The following is a 15,966-nucleotide window of genomic DNA, read 5'->3' on the forward strand; positions in this document are numbered from 1 at the left end:
TTTTTGCTTAATGTATTTTCTAAGTATATTATCAGGTACATACCAATTTAGAATTATCATTCCGTTTACCATTATTTAGTGACCCTTACTCTCTAGGATAGTTTTTCCACAAAGCCAACTTTAGATGATATTAATGTAACCATGTAACACAACCTCTCTTTCTTTATTGTAAAGTATATCTTTTTACATCCTTTCTATTTTCAAGTTTTCTATATCTTTTTAATGGTGTGTTTTTTTATAAGTAGCATGCATCTAGATTTTGTCAGTTTATCCAATCTGGCAATCAGCTTCTGTTAACTGGAGTATTTTGTCAGTTTTTATGTATGAATTACTAATATATTTGCATCTAATACTAATCTCATTTTGTGCTTTTCACTTGTCTCTTTTCTATGTTTTTTTCTCCTTTTCCTTCTTTTTTTTTCTTTCTTTTTCATTTTTTCTCATTCTATTTCCCTCCTCTACTGGTTTGAAAAGCATACATACTATTTCCAGATTTTCATTTCTTGTATCAGAATTTTAACATGATCACAGCTTACCAAAATCTACAGCTAATTAATACTTTTACCCTCCTTCCAGGTTTTATACAGTGTTTTTCTATACCTACCCATATTTACCACTTCCTATATTCTTTATCTTTACATCTCAGACCTTCCATCAGTAACCACTTTCCTCATCTGTGAGGCTATGGTGATCAGAAACTCAGAAAACATAATGGCAGAAGTATGACCACTACTGTTACTTGACTTCTGACTCAACCAAATACACTAGGGCAGATGGAAATCCCCAACCTCTAGACAACTCAGGTGAACACGAACAAGATGGACGTTAGTGTGACCATGAAACCTTAAAATACCTAACACCTTGCTTCCTCCACATATTAGACTCTTAATATAATAGACACTCAAAATCTGCCTCTGCCTTACTTTTCTGAACCATTTTTGAAGTTGGTACAGTAAAACTCCACATCTATCTATAATGAAAATAAAAGGATGATGCTCCCTGCCCCCAAAAATCAGCTTGATGTGGCAGAAATTTAAATTACATTGCATTTTATGACCATTAAGTTTTATTATTGTAACACATAATATGTAAGTTAAGCATATAAAGTACAAATAAATACTAGTAAAATAAGGTTAAGTTTTAAAGTTTTGATTAAAAACATTTAGTACATAACATAAAGAACACAAAAGCCCCTTAAGATACAAATTAGGTCACATGTAAAATATTTAGAAAACTGGTATATAAATAAGACATCACTTTTACATAAAAATTATTAACTTAGAGGTTGAAATATGATAAAGTGTATTTCCGCAGCACTTGGTCTAAAGAAAAAAGCATGGTATTTTATCTGTGCATCTTGTAACATATAGTGTAACTCCCAAAAAGGCTTGGATGCTTTTGTTCAACAAGAAAAATATGTATCAGGCCTACAGTTATTTTCAAGGAGAAATATTCAGGTAACTAAAGTTTTATTTTATTTGGAATCTGAAGTTTTGTAGATGCCTAGTTATTTCAATGCAAACAATGTAATAGCCAGCTTACTTATTAGTCTCTTTTATCATAGGCAATCAGGTACCAGAGATCATGCCAGCCAAAAGAATGACAAAGATTTTCTAACTGTATTTATTAAATATCTGTAACAGAGAACTGATATCAAAGTACCTATAACAGGTTCCATAAGATGGAGCTCTACACAGAACCATTAAGTGCCAGAAATAACCCAGAAACTTGTCTAGTATTAATAAACTCAAAGGATTTTACATGTATGGAGAGCCATACTTAATGGCAGTAATACCGTCTTATTCCATGGGACTATAAGTATACAACACATCTCTATGAGCTGTGACTTAATGATTTGGAAAAAGGAAAAAAAAAGTGAAAACATAATTCCTTATAATAGTGCAGAGTTCAGAATAGGAACCCACTCTAACCAAGGCCACTTTTGCTTGTAGTAAAGTTTTGCAATGATACTGATGATAATGGTAGAAGCAGTGTGGTGGCAGCACCATTTTAGAGCAATTACTATGTGCGTCTATTATCATTATAGTATATGTAAGCAAAAACTTAGGAAAGCAGAACAAATCAGCTTATACGTCTACAGTTTTTCCTACTTTTAGTAAAGCATGTATATTCTTGAATTTTTAAACATTTAAAATTTAATACATAAAGAAAATAAGATGATGAGATGAATTATATAATTATAATCAAGTCATCCCCTGCTTCAAGACCATTGGCAAGTCCTCAACATTTCCAAGACAGAATCCAATGGTGGCAATATAAAGCTGGGGTTTTTTTTTCCATTTGCTTCCTAACTAATTCTCCAGCTTCATGTTTAGCCATTTCTCTACTCACCCCAGAGAGTTCAACCAAACCTGTGACTCGCATGTGACAATATATGTGTATGTGTGTCATATGCTTTTGCACATACTGTTTTCCCTATCTGGAGTATTATTTTCCACATTTCACTAAGATAATCCACACGAATCCTTTAAGATTTGGCCATCCCCTCTATGCATATGGAACAGAATATCACATCAGATACCAAACTATACTCTAAAGGTTTGTTTTCTTCTCCCCCCCCCACCTAGTATACTTTAAGCATTTTAAGGTAAGAAACTGCATTTTTCATCTTCAGAGTCTTATTGCCTAGCACACAGCAATCCATCATATTCATTTTACAGATGAACAAACTTAGGCCAAATAAATTAAATTATTTTCCCAATTTCATAGGCCAGTTAATGGCAGATTTAATATTAGACTAAGACTTCTATCTAAGACTTCTATCTCCTAGTTCAATGCTCTTTCCATAAATGCAGAACCTACAGAACCAGATCAGAAGGAATTATGTCATTAATATCTAGAATGTTTAAGGCAGATACACAGCTAAATGGAGTATAAAAAAGTGAGTCCCTTAAAAACAAAAATAAGATACAAGTTAATGATGATGGATTTTCAAGGAATAGGAATAGGTGATAAAGAAATAGAAAAGTCAGAAAAATGCTATCTTAAAAATAATAATTACATGGGAGCTATTTCAGTTACATATACATTTTTTTAGGACAAGAAAAAGATAAATATGAATAATTAAATATATCTGCAATCAGCTCATCAAATTTCAAAGGAACTATTTTTTTTTCCTTAGCCATAACAAAATAAAGGGTAAAATATGCAGCTAAAAAAGATCAAGCATTTATGCCAAGATAATGGGCATAATAATAATTTATGCCAAGGTAGAGGAAAGTAGCTTTATCTGGTATATAAGTTACCTTTTATTGGGGAAAAAAGGTGAAGGAAGTAATATTTTAACTTAAATGAAAAATCACCAATTTAGGAAGAATGGACTGAAAGGGATTAGGGAAAGCATTTTATTTTTTATTTTTTTAAATATAATTTATTGTCAAATTAGCTAACATACAGTATGTGAAGTATGCTCTTGGTTTCTGGGGTAGATTCCCATGGTTCATCGCGTACACACAACACCCAACGCTCATCCCAACAAGTGCCCTCCTCAATACTCATCACCCAAGGGAAAGCATTTTAAAGAAGAAATATCTGAGATGAATTACTGTCCACCTTTCAAATATCCCAGAAAATAAGAGGCAGTAAATAAGGAAATAGATTTCAGGTAGAAGGAGCAAAAGTATATTCAATGCATGAAGGGGAAAACAGCCTGTAGATATAGGAATCTATCAGTAAAAAGCAAAGAAAGGAAATGGTCAGCAGACAGAAGAAACAGCAGGGGCAGGATTATAAATCAGAGCTTTGTATGTCATGCAAAGAATCTTGGTTTTATCTAGTAAGTTAATAAAGATCCAGGGAAGGCATCTGATAGGGAGAATGATTAAATCAGCTGGTTTTTACAAAGATAACTTTGGCAGCAGCCTGCATGGCAAAGAAGAGTAGAGACAAACAATAGCCTAGTATAAGAGTTTGCATGAGAAATGAGGACCCTAAAGCAACAGAAATAGAAATGGAGAGGAAAAGACTGTATTGAAAGATATTCAGGGTAGAGAACTGGCAGATCTGGTGATTACCAGGTTATGAGAGGAAAGGTTAACCCTAGGCTTTAAGTCGAATGTAATACATTGGTAGTGGCACTAACAAATTTGTGAATGCAAAAGGAAAGCAAGACTTGATAGGAAATAAATTAGTTCAACTTTGGACTTGTGAAATTTGACAGTCACGTAGGATATAAAGGTGGAAAAGTTACACAGACAACTGTAGACATATTTAGAACTCAATGTAGTTCTTGGCAAAAGATAAAGATTTTGAAAATATCAGCATATAGGTGGTTGCTAAAACTAAAAGAATTGGGTCAGACGTTTAGGTAGGGTGGGCTGAGTAGAAGAGAATCAGCCCTGGGTAATGCCAAAGAGAAAGAGGCTTTAAAAGAGAAGAATGGAAAGAAATGAGAATTTAAGAAAACAGTAATAGTACAGAAGCTAAGGAAACAAAACCTTCCATGAGATTCAACAATAACAAATACAGTGGGGCGCCTGGGTGGCTCAGTCAGTTAAGCGGCCGACTTGGGCGCAGGTCATGATCTCGCGGTCCGTGAGTTCGAGCCCCACGTCGGGCTCTGTGCTGACAGCTCAGAGCCTGGAGCCTGCTTCGGATTCTGTGTCTCGCTCTCTTTCTCTGCCCCTCCCCTTCTTATGCTCTGTCTCTCTGTCTCAAAAATAAATAAAACATTTAAAAAATTAAAAAAAAACAATAACAAATACAGGTAAGTCAAATAAGATAAAGGTTGAGAAAGGTTGGCAGGATTTAGAGGTCACTGGAGATTTTACTACTTACTACAGCTTCAGCAGCACAGTAGGGTGGAATCCTTATACAAGAAACTCAGAGACAGTTAAAGAAATGTTCATTTCAAAGGGATAAAATTATATACCTTGGACTCAAGATAAATGGCAGGTTTGAACAAATTCCCATGTAAAGATAAAAGCTATGGAATGTAAAAAAAAAAAGAATTGGTATTAATGGTAAACTCATTAAAACTGTGTAGGAAATAAGAGACCATGAAGGTAATATTCACTCTTTGCTTAACTACAGACACTCTTTGGGCATCTTTCTCTGAAATTCTAGCCTCACTCAATTTATCTCGTTGAATTAAACATGTGTCAAGGACATGAAAAATTCTGAAAACACTGACTAAGCACATCACTATTGCTCTAAGTTTAAAAATGTATAAAACCAGGACAGCAGAATTTGTATTCCTCTACAATCTTGAGCTTTGGTTCTAGTTGAGTCCTGAAAAATATTCTAAAAATACTTAAACAGAAATTTTCACACAAAATTTTGATTAGTAAAACCAAATTTTAGCCTTTTGCAAACTACTCAGGGCTATGTCAGGCAGGCTTGTAGCTAAAGATCACAATAGGGTAAAAGACAAAAATTAACCTCAAATGGATCGTAGACCTAAATATTAAAGCTATAAACCTCTATGGGCTCCTAGGTGGCTCATCGGGTAAGCATCTGACTCGATTTCGGCTCAGGTCATGATCTCATGCTTTGTGAAACTGAGCCCCATGACAGGCTCAGCGCTGACAGCACAGAGCCTGCTTGGGATTCTCTCTCTCCCTCTCTCTCTGCCCCTGCCCTTCTTGTACACGCAGTGTGTATGCACGTGTGTGCTCTTGCTCTCTCAAAATAAATAAATGGCTTTAAAAAATCTGTAAACTTCTAAAATCACAAGGGAAAAACATCTTGGAACGGGCAAAGATTTCTAAAAACACAGAAAACACAAAGCTTAAAAGAATAAAGTTATAAATTTGATTTCATCAAATTTTAAAATGTCTCGGAGCGCCTGGGTGGCTCAGTTGGTTAAGTGTCTGACTTCAGCTCAGGTCATGATCTCACAGTTTGTGAGTTCAAGCCCCACATGGGGCTCTGTGCTGACAGCTTAGAGCCTGGAGCCTGTTTCAGATTCTGTGTCTCCCTCTCTCTCTGCTCCTCCCCTGCTAATGCTCTTTCTCTCTCCTTCAAAAAAAAATTTTTTTAAATGTCTGCACTTCAAAGATACCATTAAGAAAATCAAAATCAAAAGATAAGCCACAGAAAGGGAGAAAATATTTTAAATACCTATATCCAAAAAAGAACTTGGGTCCAAAGTATATAAAGAACTCTTACATCTTAATAATAAAAAGATAAGCAGCCCACTTAAAAATAGGCCAATGATGGAATAGACATTTCATAAAAGAAAATATTCAAATGATATTCAAACATCATTAGATCAGTGAAGTCCAAATTAAAACCAAAAGGATACTAGGACACAACTACTAGAAAGGCTAAAATTAAAAATATGGACAAATGTTTGTAAGGATGGAACAACTAGAACTTTTATACAGTGTAAAATATAAAATGTTACAAGCACTTTATAAACCAGTTTGGCAGTTTCTTATAAAATCAAACATATACTTATTATATGGTCCAGCAATTCTACTCTTGGGTATTTATTTACCCAAAAGAAATGTAAGCATATATCCACACAAAAATATGTGTGCAAATGTTCCCAGCAGCTTTACTCTATAGCAAAAACCCAAATACTTTGTCCATTACCGATGAATGGATACACAAATGGTAATACATTCATGTAACGAACTACTACTTGGCAATACAAAAGGAATGAACTACTGATACATGCAATAACATGGATGAATCTTGAAAACATCATGTGAGTAACAGCAGACAAAAAGAGTACATACTGCATGATTCCACATATATGAAACTCTAGAAACAGTAAATGTAATCTCTATCCATCAAAAATAGATCATTGGTTGCTTGGGTTAGATTTGGGGAGGAATGACTGAGATGAGGTATGAGAGAACTTTCCGGGATGATGGAAATGTTCTATACCTTAATTGTGGTGGTGGTTACACTAGCATATAAGTGTCTGAAAGGTCATCAAAATGTACATACATGATGATGTATGTAAATTACACTTCAATAAGGTTTATTCACACATACACACAAAATGGTACAATTTTAACTTTTGTCTTAGGATTGCTCTGATGTATACCACAAGAACATACTATGTGTTAAGAAGACATACAACCATCTTCTTAAATATATTTCCAAATAAATGAATGAGACTGTATTGAAATCTGTGGAGTCCATACTTCTTAAGGGTATTCAAATACAGAATATAAAGTTTAGCTTCCTTGGGCTTGGGTTCTTCATTTTATGCAAGAGAACAGCATAGGGACATTATCCTTGAAGTCCATGTCAATGTCATATATGAAAGTAATATGATAAGGTCTCCTTCAATAAAATGCCCCTTAAAGAGTCCCAGGCAGCCTTCCTCAAGCTGAAAGATGTAACACAAAATAGCATTAAGATACTGTTCTACTACTGATTTCACAAACAGCCTTGTCCTTAAGGCTAGAACAACTGAGCGATGTTTAAGGTCAAAGCTACAGAAACAACGAATAAATTTTATAACCACATCCTTTCAAACTGAAGTTATATTAGAGTTAATACTGGACAAGAGAATAAGATGTCAGTTGATGGCAGACATAATTAAAACAAACTTAACTAATAATGTAAGTAAAATTTTAAATGAACATTTATGAACATTTATAGAATGTGAAAGATATACTAAACACAGTGCTTTATACTCATTTAACCAACCCCACTCTGAGATTACCATACCCATGCACAGGGAGACAAAATAACTTGGCCAAAATGATTCAGCTGGTAAATTACAGGATAACCCAAACCCTTAATCACTCTGCTCTTAAGAAAGAAATGTTATATCCGAAAGGTGAACTCCAGATGCATTAAAGTCTTAAAAGATAAAATTACAGAACTATTAGAAGAAAACATAGGAAGATATCTTTGCAATTTGTGGATAAGGAAGGACTTTTCACTGCTCACAAAATAAAAAATTTTAGGTACATTAAAATTAAGGATTCCTGTACCACAAAGTCAACACATGACTGACACACTGGGATGTCTAAAACCACCAAGGGATTACTATCTCAAATAGAGAACTCTGGGAAACCAGTGAAAAATGGAAACCCAACCAAAAAGGGCAAAGTGTATGAATGAATAAGCCAAACATAAGAAGGGAAACCTGAACAATCAGCAAGGATATGAAGAAATGATCAACCTCCCTGGTAAACAGAGAAACATTACAGCAACCATAAGATTCTATTTAACAACAGTTAAATTAGCAAAAATGTAGGAATGTCTACCTTAACAAATGCTGGCAAAACTGGGAAAAAGTAAAACTTTTTATACACTGTTGGTGAGGGTAAAAAATTGATGTAGTCATCTCAGAAATACTACAGAATAATTTAGTGGTATTAAATATGTGACTAAGCTATAGCACAGCAATACAACACCTGGATATATACCCCCAGAGAAACTCTTCCACAGCCATTAGCAACATGTATGAAGATGCTGATTACAAAATTACTTGTACTCAAGAGTTGGAAACAACCTGGGTATCCATCACGAGGGGAACTGATAACCTGTGCTAGATGCAAACCATAAAATACTACACACTTAAAAGCAATGAACTAGGTGTACATACAGAAACATGGACAGATATCAATATTTAGTGAAGAAAGTAAAATATATGCCAAAATAAATTATATAGATGTAAAACACACAAATTACTACATAATTTTACAAGGATAGAGACATAACCAAGAACACATATAAAACATACCAGATTTGGGGCAAGTGTTGGGAAAGAGTTGAGACTGGGAGTGAAGAGGAAAAGTTACAATCCAAATAATGAGCATATGCCTCTAGGCAACACTAACCTAACTCTCTGTATCTGAAATATTGTAAGTGATATAGTTATGTCAACTATTAAAGTTGATACACTTATGCAAATGGTTGAGAACTCCCTTTTTCTGGGATGACTGAGCATTTCATACAATACATCTTGGTTTTAACCATGATAAATTTGAAAATTCATGGCATTTAGTTTTTGCTTGTTACCATCACAGATAAATACGCTCAAAGGGTCTAATAAAAGGAATACTGACCTACGAACCTGAAAAGCTATAGCCTAGTCCAACCTAACTAGCAATAGGAACTTAGCAAAGTCATTTTACCTCCCTGAAAGTTTTCTTATCTGCAAAAATAAATTTGAATGATTCTCCAAATCCCTCCATCTCTGAAACTATTTATTTTCCTAACTAATATTTATTCATATGAAATTATTTTAACTGTTTCTTCCCTCCCCAAAATAACAACAAAAACAAAATAATATCAAAAGATTTAGAAAAGTGATCTAGCAATAGAAGTGAATAGCAACTTAGCTTCTTTCAGGGTGGAAAGGAGAAAACACTAAAGAGGTACAGTGACTATCACAGCCTTTTCAAGTATCTAAGACAGAGAATTTCAGCCCAAGTTCAGATAATCTACTCCTTGAAGTATTTTACTCTATGCTATTCCACATGTCACTATTACCTCTTCTAAAACATAAATTAAAGTCTCTTATGGAGTTTCTCCTTGAAGGCCCTAAACTTCAGCTTATCTGTAAGTTTTCAGATAAGAAAATGGTATGTTCTCCAAAGGTCTCTTCCGTATTAAACATGTAAGATTCCTAGAGAAAAATGAACTTTTAATTAACAAACTAGTCATACTCTGAGCATTTAACAAAGAAAAAAACAAAACAAAACAAAACAAAAAAAAAAAAACAAGCATTTAATTAGAACTGTGGATTAAGTGGGTATAAACACCTTAAGAATAAGGAAAACTAGCATAGTTTGGTGACCATGAATAATAACTGAGCCATCTAAAAAATAATAGTACCACATATTATAAAAAGAGCATTGAAATCAGAATATTAAAAATATCTGGAAGCCAAAATTAAGATATTTACAATACCTAAAAATTTGAAATTATAATATTTTAAAAGATCTGCAATATTCTTAGAATACAACAATAAATATGAGAAATTGAGATCATTCCCATATTTATCTCCCATTCACATTTAATTTTAAATATGGATGGGGAAGGGGGTAGTGGGAATTAAGAGGTCACAAAACATCTGTTACTAATAATTCCAGCACAGATGTAATTGTTACTGCAAAAAAGATGATGAAGTTATTCCCAGGCTGCCATACTACCAGCAGCCATAGTTTATACTCAAACTCCATGAATCAAGTCTCAATAAATAAAGTTGATTATGAGAACTGTCTATATGAACAGATACACACAATCCCTATCCATATAGAAGGTATGTATTAAATAACAGGAAGAGGTCTGAAGAAATAAATGAGACAAAAATAACTTCCTAGAGAATGAAAAATAATCTAACAACATTTCATAGCTATAATACAAGTGTAGACCTAAACTTGGCTTCTTTTGCTCTACCTTTTGGAACCTTTCAATTTATATACACCTAAGTGATATACTTCAAAATATGTTTTAACAAAAGTAATAAAGTGAGTTCTAAATATTAAAAAAATTTTTCTCTGAAAACAATCTTAAGGCAGATTTTACTTCTTAGATATCACTGTCCTATTTAGGTATTCTAGAATATTACCATGTTTTCAAGCAACCCAGTTCCATGATAACAAGCAGCATAACCCACCTCCATCAAGGTAAAAAAATCTAGACATGCTCAAACCATACTGAAGATTTTTATTAGTTAAAATTGATGTGCTAAGAATGCTTCCTCCAGGAATACAATTCTCAAAACACTATCCCATCCAAAGGAAAGATTATTTTCTAAAACAATGCCTGGGGCACCTGGGTGGCTCAACTGGTTGAGCGTCTGACTTCCGCCCAGGTCATGAACTTGGGGTTTGTGAGTTCGAGCCCCGCGTCGAGCTCTGCGCTGACAGCTCAGAACTTGGAGCTTCCTTCAGATTCTGTGTCTCCCTCTCCCTCTCTGCCCTTCCACCGCTCACACTCTGTCTCTCAAAAATGAAAAATAAAGATAAAATTTAAAAAAAATAAAACAATGCCTATATAATAGGTTACATTGTAATTGGGGTTACTAAAAACTTGGTTCTATTAGGTGTATATCCATTAATTTTCTTTTAACATATCTAGTTTAAGATATTTTACTAGTGATACATATAAAATGTAGCCTTCTAAAAAGTGTTTTTAAAACTATTTTATTTCCTGGCCATGGTTCTTTTCTAGTTTAAGATTTTTTTAAATTTTCTTTTAACAATGAACTTTTACTTTAGCTTGTATCTTTTTAGAAAGGAACATACATTTCCCCATGAATTCGTGATCATGCTACAAAGATTAAGAAACATTTTCCAAACCTAAATACTATTCTATAATTTTATCAAGTCCTACAACCTCTCATCACACTTTTACATATTAGTGCATATCTTCTTTCAGCATCTACATGATTTTTCTTCTCCTCTACTACAATTCAATACAGGTAGTTGAGAGAGTAGTTAACAATATAATTCCACATGATGTTGCATCTGTGTTTACATATGGCTCTAATCACATGCTTAGAAGTAATTTATGCAGGGGAAGGCAAAAAAAAAAGAGGAAAAAGTAATAAAAACACAATTATAAGAAATAATTATGTTGTTATTTTAAAAATATCATTCCCAGTTTGGTAGAACTTTCTCATTTCTCACCACATGCTTCAAAGCTACTAAAATTGCAGAGGGTACAGACTTTCAAAAATACTATGAACTGGAGAAAGAAAAAAATTACCAAATATTTCATATGCTTTTACATAAGGCTCATCTTAACAAGTGACTGATGCTTTCAATTTATAAGATACTTTAACTTTTGCTCCATGCCACAACTATGTATGTCACGGCTTTGTGGTAAAGTTCCTCCGTTTATAAAAGAAGTAAGTGAATTACACATATTTACTACTGAGCTCTAGGAATTAGGAGAACACCAAATTCAAGAAACATCTGTCAGGAAATGTAAAACTATATTTATATACATTCTCAATCTCCCTCTCTCTGTCTCTCTCCTGAAAAACCATGACGCTCTAAAATGGGAAATGCACATAGGCTTACCTGATAAGCCAGGTAATTCCTACTTAATTCAAGATAAACAGTATTACTATTACATTATGATACTGTTGTTGGTGCATTTATAGAAACACCATTAAAAATAATTAGGGAAATAAATACTTGTAACATTTGACCTAACAAAAGGCTTCCAAAAGTTTATAGTTATAATAACATAATTATATGGACACGCACCAAAAAAATGTAACTAAATACATGAAGTCTCATCTTATTACTTGTATTTGAAAGTAGTAATACTAATATACACAGTTATTCGAAAAGAATTGCTGAATACAAGTATATGATAATTATTAAACTACAATTTTTGCTGCATTTAAAACATCAAAACAAACTTATGCTTCTTAATTTATAATTGGTAAATGTAAAATTTATGCTCTACTTGTGATTCTTAACTAGAAGATTTTAGATAAAATCTAAAAATGACTAACATCTGGCTGATGCTGGTTAACATCTTCTTTAGTAGTTGCCTGCCAACCCATGTATAATTTAAGTCTACATCAGTTATGGGAAAATAATTAGACAGTATCAATCAACTGCAATTTTTACCATATTTAATGGTTTACACCTTTTAACATCTAAAATATAGGTATTCAGGGATCTTACAATGAATAAAAAAGGAGGCTAAAAAGTATACTAAATATGCAAAATAGATATGGGCCAATCATTACATAATTTTCTGAACCTAACAACATACAACAAAACTTAAAAAAAAAAAGAAGGAAAGCAGTAAAAGATTGGTTTAAAACAAGACTAACTTGATAGCAGTATCAATCTCAGTATTTAAAAAGCTCAAATTTATAAAATTATTCATGTTAAAACATTGTTACTTCTTTCCACCTTAGCAGACTAGAAAATGCTTATGCCTACTTTACCTAGGGCTAGTTTTAAATAACACTAAGACTCAGAATTGCACCAAAGGTCCCTATTAATGCAGAGGTCCCAATCAACAGGAGATAGACTGATGGTGCCACTACACCAATAATCATTTTTGTTAGCATCCTCTACTGGCGGTTTCCAAAGACAGCAAGTGGAAATGGTGCAAATAACAGAAAAATATGTACCTGCTATTCCATCTAAAGTGAATTAATCAGCATGTGGTCATTAGTAGCTACAGCATATTTCTCTCCTCACCCCCCAAAATGCATACATACATGTATACATACAAAAACCACACAAGAGTAGAGGTGGAAAATTAGAAGACATATTTTTAAATACAACAAACAAAGCATTACATTACAAATGGTAAAAATCGATTTACCCAATTCTAATGCCAGTCCTTTATAGATGACTGACATCATTACCATAAAGTTACTACCTAAAGATTGATGCTTTGGCCAAACCTTGCTCAATTGGTTTACCCTTGTCAAGTTACATTACTTGGTTCTCCCATTAATATCCTACTCTGCAGATATATTCCAGAAAGGAAATTAAAATGTTTTACTGGAGGCTTAGCAGTAAAATCTGCATGTCTTTTTAAATGAAAAAAAAAATTATTTACATACAAATAACAACATAAAGTACCCTTATGACTATCGCCCACTGTACACATCATTTATTCCCTCATTAAAAAGATTTAAGAGTTAACATTTTTCTATGCAATTCTCTTCAATAAACAACTGCAACTTACATGACTGCGTTGCTAAGAAATATCAACCGGCACCTATTCTGAGATTTCACAACACAATGGCATATAACTTCATTTTTAATTTGCAAATTATAAGGCTTAATCAAATAGCATGGCTGTAATCACCAGCAATGGATGAAATGCATTTGAGAACAAAAAGAAATACAAGGACAGAGCCAAAAGTGATGAAAATGGAAGATACCTGTAGTAGTACGGTGCTATCTTAAACACCTTTTGTTTTCTGAGAGTAATGCATACTGCAGACAAGACATTTTGTGCTAAACAGCCCAAATCTGTTTTTCTAATATTAAACACAAAGGAAAAACACTGACAGCAAGCGTGGTAAATAAATCCCTCCCTTGAGAATGAAAGCAGCAGACAGGAGGGGGCTGACATACATGCAGGAGAAAACTAAACACCATCTTTTTTCTACCTGCACAAGTTGCCATTTGCTGCAGCGATCGAGAACCTCTTTTTCCTGTTGATTTCAAGTACCTTTCAGGAGAGCTTTTTTTCCCCTTAAGTCATCTGTTGATATGCCTTAAGAGTGTAATATTCATATCACAAGATCTTTAGGAGAAAAATCCATTCTTTCCTGTTCAGGTAAACATGTTTACAGCAGCTGCACAGACGCTGGGTGGTTCAGACTCACATGTCACACACATGTCGTCAGCAACAAGAAAAGCCCCTTTCTCTGGCGATGAACATTTTAAATAAGGTAAAAAGCGAACAGCCCTTTCCGAACCAACTTACCTTTCATAAAGCCACATCAGCAACAGTGGCAACAGCTCGATACAGCACACTATTTGACGCTAAAACAGGAAATTAAAATTGCAATCGCCTATGCTCCACTCCTTGCTGTAACAAGTCATCTCTCCACAATGACGATACCAAATATTAGTTATCAATCATAACTAACAGACGTCTTGAAAACGCAAATTTTTATTTAAATAACTAAAATCATTCATGAAAGCAGTGATTTTAATGTCGGCTCAAATATAATAAAATATTTTTACGATTGGAAGGAAACATCTTGAAACAGCTTAAAATCTTCGTATCTGCTTCTAGACAGGAAATCCCACACAAAACCTAAAATTGCCAGGAAAGGTTACAAAACCTCGCGTTTCGCATCCCAGAGGGGAGGGAGAAAGGGAGCCCAGGAGCGGGGGGTGGGGCGGGGGGAGCGCGCGAGAGTTTTTACTTAAACACATATTTCCTCATTTTCTGGAAGATACAGCGATCCCATTATAGGCGCATTTATTTCCCTACAGTTAAAAACTCGTTTTAAAAATAACGTAGGAACCAAAACGAGCCCCTCGGTCCGAAATGTACGTGTAATTCCTTATATAGACTCGGCTGCAGCCAGCGGCAGGGCCGTTGCCGCCCATTATTATACAAACAGGTACCGGGCCGGCGCGGGCGGGGACCTCGCCCCGCGCTCCCGCCGCCCCCGGGCGGAGAAGTCTCAACCCTCTCGCCACAGGAACTGTCCAGACAATAACAATCAGCAGACATTTCGCTGCTGAACAAGGGGGAGAGAAAGCACAGAATCGCCCCCAAGATAAGCAGAAATACAATCAACTTACAACGTCTCTCCAAACTGGAAAAGGCGACTGTGCAACAACAACCACATGTTCAGGTCTCGCTCTCTCTTGCTGTCTCTATTTTTTTTTTTTTTTTTTAACTCTCACGCCAGGCAGAGGGGTGTGTATTGCCCCGGCACTTGAGCACAAATCAATAAACACTGCAGCTGCAGCGAAAGCAGCAGATCCGTGCGTCCGTCGGTCCGTCTGCCCCCTCCCCCACCCTCCTTCCACCCGAGACCGAGAGCGCCATCCAAGCTCCATTATCCGGCTTCAGCGCTCCGTGCGTCCGGCCCAGGTAACAACTTCCCCAAAAACCGAAAGAGAAAAAAGAGCCGTACGCACAGAACCCCATCCCAGCGCGGAGAAGGAGTCTCCCCCAGGGAGGGGGATCTGTCTGTGGTGCTTCCCTGTCTCTAAGACCAGGTAACAACTCCACAAACACACCCGCTGCCCAGCTCGCCGCCATCCACAGATCTCCCACAGCAGCAAGTAGGTGCCCGCTCCTGCCCCGTTTCCCCTGCCGCCCCACCAGCTCCCCCCCGAATGTGGACCTCACTGGCGGGGCTACCTCGGCTGGCGTCCCCAGCCGGGGGCCCAGGGCACGGTGGCCGTAGGCGCGGGGGAGGAGGGGCGCTTAGGGACCCGCGCCTCCGCTCCGCTAATCCCCATTCCGCGAGCGCGCCTCGCCGGCCGGTCACAACTTTACCGCCGCCGGCCGAGCCCGGTCCGCCCGCGGCGCGCACCACCGGCGCCCGCGCACACGCGCGCACGGACG

At 35.7% G+C, this 15,966-nt stretch overlaps 1 protein-coding gene across 2 annotated transcripts in view; it reads right to left on the bottom strand.

Moving 5' to 3' along the window:
* Positions 1–15,966, bottom strand: part of ZEB1 (zinc finger E-box binding homeobox 1) — a 208,867-nt gene that overhangs the window by 191,891 nt on the left and 1,010 nt on the right. The gene's annotated exons all lie outside the window — the stretch shown is intronic.

Source organism: Herpailurus yagouaroundi, unplaced genomic scaffold (assembly GCF_014898765.1).
Source record: "Herpailurus yagouaroundi ecotype Mexico unplaced genomic scaffold, PumYag 203, whole genome shotgun sequence".
Lineage (NCBI taxonomy): Eukaryota > Metazoa > Chordata > Mammalia > Carnivora > Felidae > Herpailurus > Herpailurus yagouaroundi.